Here is a 6,000-nt window from a genome sequence, read left to right as displayed (position 1 = left end):
CTATTGTGATAGCGATTGGGGAGGAAGTGTTGATGATAGCAAGAGCACTTCTAGATATGTTTTTAACATTGGTTCAGGAGCTATTTCATGGGCTTCAAAGAAACAATCAGTGGTGACACTTTCTACAGCTGAAGCAGAGTACATCTCTTTATCTTTTGCATCTTGTCAAGCACTTTGGCTAAAAATGGGTTTTAGAGGAGCTCAAATATTCACAACAAGAAGGTATCACATTATTTTGTGACAACAAATCAACTATTTCTCTCACCAAAAATCCAGTTTTTCATGGCAGGAGTAAGCATATAAGAATCAAGAATCATTTCATTCGTGACTTAGTGAAGGATGGGGACGTGAATGTGAAGTATTGCAAGATACAAGAACAAATTGCTGATATCTTTATAAAAACTTTGAAAGTGCACATATACAAGCATTTGAATTGGGTATGACGGTTGTCTAGCTTAAGGGGGCTGTTAGAAATTATAAGTTAGACATATGTTTTGTCTCTTTGACTTATGTTTTTTGTCTCTTTGGTTTCTGTGGTTCATGAATTTTCTGATTTATGAACTTCGTTGGTTGGGAAGAATATATGTTTTGTCTCTTTGGTTTCTATGGTTCATGATTTCTGTTTCACGAACTTCGTTTCTTAGGAAGAATTTATTATTAGTTTGAATATGTTCTAGGAACTTGGTTTTTGTCTCTTAAAAATTTGTCATTAATTAGTATAAATTCGTATGGAAATTTGCCTATAAATTTTTCAGCTTTGTAACTTCAAAATATACACTTGAATCAATGAAATTTGAGTCCATTTTCAAGTATAACATCCTAGCCTCATTTCTCCATTATTCTTCATCAAGAATACATCTTTCTTGATCAGTTCTTTGTGTTGTTTATCTTCTACATGCCAAAACCATGCAAACTATCAGACCGTGTAAACATTGCTTCTACTTGTCTAAGCCCATGTTAGGCACCCTAAGCTGCACAAAAACTGCACTGCCTTGCTTGCTCAAATTAATCCACGTCAGCATTACCTACTCTAATATCTCCTGAAGAACTCGTAGATGTTCAAATCCGGATCTTTTCAACTGTTTGCTTATTTTGTGAAGTTATTGTCCTATTTGATTGGCAATTTTACTCATCAGAATTATAAGAAGGAACGGGCATGAACAAGCATAGCTTACAAAATCTTGGAGAACCAGAAACAATGCAAGAACTCAAAACATTCGATGGATGAATGTCACTACTATTCCTCAGAGCGGCAATCAAGCAGCTTGGGTAAATAAGCCTCGTCTTTCCAACCGGTTTGGCTCATTAAGTGCACGTTCCCTAACCAGATCTTTCAGCATATCCTGTTCTTCCATCATCTTACATGCAAGATCCTCCTAAGATCATACCCAAACACAGCAAAAAGGAAATGGAATAATCCAGGAAGATGACACTTGGCAAATGCTAGAAGAAAAGAAAAGAGAAGTCCAAGCTGGACCCCGTGCAAAGAGCACTATTCTTCCTAAATTTTTCGGAAGATTAACTGTGAGGACCATGTAGGTGCGTTTTTAGTCCTACATCAGTTATTTGCCGGATAGATCTTGAATACTTATATAGGATTAAGGAGCCTAAATAATACTTTCCGGCTAGCCTTTTTAGGTGAGGCCTTGAGTTATTACAAATGATATCAGAGCGGATCCGACTCATAACCTATGTGGACTAGGAAATACTGCAGAACAGATTCATTAGAGATGACCACAGACCAATCGTGATGCTTGTGATTAGATTTAAATGTATTTGAATTCTTAACCTTTTAAGTACATCAGGGCTTAAATGGAAGAGTATGAGAGGACTCATGCGGACGTGTGCTTAGTTCCAAATCGATTATTTGCTGGATAGATGTTAGATACTTATATAGGATCAAATCTACATAATACCTTCCGGCTAACTATTTTGGATGTGGTCCTAAATTATCGTCTTTTATGGATAGGGTGTTATGTCACACTAAAAAAAGCTTATGAATGCCGTAGAATCAGTTCGACCATGTCCCGAGAAGAGCAAGAGGCTTGTCACCGGACCCCCTAGCTTGAGGCAGAAAGAGTACTTGGTTGGCTGCTTTTAGTGCAGAACATTCAGAAGGACAAGCCCAAACAGTGGACGAAGAGGGCAACCAAAATTATCCGTGCCACCAGTGGATTCCGCAGCTTTTCCTACAGTGTTGTTGGCTCTCACGATGCTAAAAACCAAAAAGCAACACCTAGATCAAATGATGGTGACAAACTGCAGCAGCTGCTTGCAAGTTCCAAACATTTCAATGGAAAGAAATTTTGGGGATACAGCAAAGCCATGTAACTGCTGTGTCAAACTTCAGCATGCGACTTTTATCTAAGCACCAAGATCCAATCTTCATGATACATCAAGGTGCCCCTTATCATTGGTCATACAAAAATCGACACTGTGCGGCGGCTGTGGTGATTTCATGAACTTTTTTGTGGTTAATAGGGGGGGAGATACATGACTGGTAATCTAACATTGCACTTCTCATACCTACTAATTGGTGTATCTGAGATGCATTTCTTCTAGCTCCCGAAAAGGACATTAGATGGATTGGATTAGAAGGATCAGTCGTCCGAAAATGAGAGCTTTTGGTAGGTATTCTTTTATTTGTAGGTTTCTCCACTTTCGAGGGCCTTTGTTTGAGGTGAGGTTCTATAGTTTTTTGGTTATCTCTGTTCCACCAATGAATGTTGGTTATTTCTGTTCCGATTGGACTGGGAGAACAACAGTCAGGTGCACCCATTGGACATTGGAGGCAATGTTCTACACACAGAAGGATTGCACACCATACTAAAAGGTCAAAGTAAATAGATAGAGAGAGGAAAGAAAAGGCAAAGATCTCTCTTCACTATATATCTTTGAAGTCTGCCGTAGTATACATAATCTATTGATTAAACTAAAGAATAAAAGTGAAAATGAGGTATTCTATATTTAACCCCATGCCGACATCCCACAATTATAAGGCGACAGGGATGGTATTTATTAATTTTAGGTAACTGTAGAATCTAGATGTCAGATTGACATCATAAACTAGTAGAGTGTAAAAAATTTCAAGTGTAATAGCCATCAGATGGAAAATTTTGACAATAATGGGAGATATAAGATCCAGAATGAATTAAACATGGCATTCAAAGCTATTTTTAGCTTCATCTATCCTGTTAGGGACAAAACTACGAGGGTGATCAAGGCTCTAAGTGTAACTCCAAAGCTGGCACAAGGAGAAATCTTTATCAGCCCTCAGGAAAAAGTAAAAAGATAAATCTTCTTCCTCAATACTCCATATCTCTCAATACTATCTTGATGAAGAGTTAGCCAAGCATTTCTTCAGGCTTCAATCTTTTAAAGGAAACTTCCTATAGGAATTCCATTCATCTAACTTGGCAAACAACTTCATGTATGCATGAATGCATGCGTTTGCATGCAGAGAGAGATGCAAATTGGAAATTTTTAGGCATTAATTGGAAGAAGCAATTCTAAGTACTAAAACGTAAGATAACAGGACCAAAGAGGATGTTTTTTCTAAACACAAATCAGATTGTAGCTTGTAGAATAACACAAATCAGATTGTAGAATGTACATTCATATGTATAGCCCCAAAGCATTGCTGCAATTCACACACCGAGAGAGAGAGAGATGCAAATGGAAATTGTTTAGGTGTTAATTGTAAGAAAGAGTTATAAGTATTAAAATGTCTGATAACAGGACCAAGAGGATGGGTTTTTCTAAACATAAATCAGATTGTAGAATCTACGTTCATAAGTATAGCCCATAACACTGCTGTCATTCTAACAGTAGAAGTTATGAATTTCATTGTCAACTTTTTGGAAATTTTTGGCCTCAAGGACGTTTGATCTTGAAGGTCACAACAGCATCATATACTTCAAAATAATATAAATAGTGATCTAGTTGAAGAAAATTAATCATTATATAAGCTCCTAACATTCTTAGGCAAGCTTAAATACTGCAAGCCAAGACAATGAAATCTATTCCTCATCTGATTCTGTTAGTACAGTTGCTGCAGTTAGGATGATGCTAGCCTAGAGTAAATGAGCATGTATGGACTTGTAAACTAATGAGTTGATCCTAAATTAACCATCAATTTAGTCTAGCTGATGTTGCATCTTGCAAGTATATAAAATCCTGTTGCACATTAAGCAATCCTACTTCAAAATTTCAGAGACTTGCTAGTCATTTGGATTAAAGCTCAGCAGACATGTTGGAGTTCCCAACAAGGCTGATGAAGTAATCATGAAACATAGATAATATGTTAAAAAAAAAAAGATCACTGTGACAGTGAAGTCGGTGAAACTGTTGACTTGATACTGGATATGGAAAAGGCGCCATCTTAGGATATTGAAAACCACATATCAGCAACCACTTGAAGATGTTTGAGAAAGGATCATGGCAACTTGCTCCAAAGCTACCGACAGACCAGATGGAGAAGAAACAATGTCTTTAAGAACAAACAAGGGTTGTTATTCAAAAAGGCAGCCCAATGTATGAGGCTCCCATGATAGGTTCAAAACATGAAAATAATTTCTCTGCCTGGGTACGTCCGACCCTCCCCAATAGTTGTTCAACATCAGGAACATAAGAATTATAGGGTTAAACTAAAAGACTTCCATTGGCTGATCATTCTCAAAGTTGCGCACATGGAAAGAATTGAAATTTCAAGCCTGTGGATTCCCTATGCAGCCCCATTATCCTCTTCATTCAAGAGCTGATATACTTGCATGATTGTCATGGCAATTACTATTGGCAACTAATGGTACAGTTGAAATGGACATGGATATTCACATGATGCCATCAATATGGATGACAGTCACAGAAAACTCACAAAATTTAATGTGCTGACTTAAGGGCTATCAATATAAACAATTTGATGGATAAGGTGTAATCATTGATTAAGTTGTTCAAGACCTTGGAAAACGAAGCGTGGGATTACAGGCTAATAGAAGGTAACAAGGAGAAACAAGACTACACGAGATAGCTGTTCAAAATGAAACAAGTGTCAGGCAGAGATAATACACAGGCTGAGAATGAGGGTAATCAAAAGAAAACACTTGGGCTCATTTTGTGCTCATGGGTCTGTGAGCCTTCATCAGTGCCCGCCTCAATTGTTATGCAAATAATGCCATCTTACAACAAACACAATTTTCTTCAGTCTCAAAAGTTTACAATGGTTACATTACGCCCCTGAGACACTTTTGCTTCATCAGTTCAAGTTACAGAAATTGTTGTCTCTATCCACCCTTTCAATGTAAAGGTCAATGCAAAAAGAGCAATTTGTTTGAACAATCTATAGTACCTGTATTCTAATAATTAGAATATTTCTACTTAAACATTAACCTATACTTAGGTCTCTAAAACTTAAATTTACAAAGTTGCATATTTTTCAATCCTCTTGCATACATATCCTTGTCATGATCAATTTACCACTCGATTTGCCTACTCCCTGCATCACCTGCTTGTAAGTTTATTGGTAACCTATCACATAGCTTTTCCAAATTAATGAGAAACTGGAAAGTTCTCTTTTTTCTAAATTTTTTCCATCAATTATTGAAGCAAAAGAAGCATCTACATGATTGAACTTCTTAGCAAGAGACAAAAATTAATATCCCACCGATTACAGTAACAAATTTCCCAGGACCAATATGCCACAACTCAGAACTAGAACATCTTTCACAAAAAAAAAAAAAAGAATGAACTTTGGGAGTACTTTACGGTTGCACCTTCACCCATGTACATGCAACCATTGGACTCTCTCATAACATGTTTAGAAGAAGAGTCACAACATTGATCCCATCAATATGCTCCTGTAGTTGACCAAGCGATGGCAAAGGAATTGGAATTCTAGTCATTCAATCTTAAAGTCAAAAACTAAAAATTAATATTTAGTTACAGTACATAATTGGGGTGTTTCTAGATATTCTTTCCTTCAGTTAACTGTAGATGAATAAATAT

This window comes from Phoenix dactylifera, chromosome 1 (assembly GCF_009389715.1).
Source record: "Phoenix dactylifera cultivar Barhee BC4 chromosome 1, palm_55x_up_171113_PBpolish2nd_filt_p, whole genome shotgun sequence".
NCBI classification, from domain to species: Eukaryota; Viridiplantae; Streptophyta; class Magnoliopsida; order Arecales; family Arecaceae; genus Phoenix; species Phoenix dactylifera.
The sequence above is the reverse complement of the archived record's forward strand: the minus strand, read 5'-3'. Positions refer to the sequence as shown.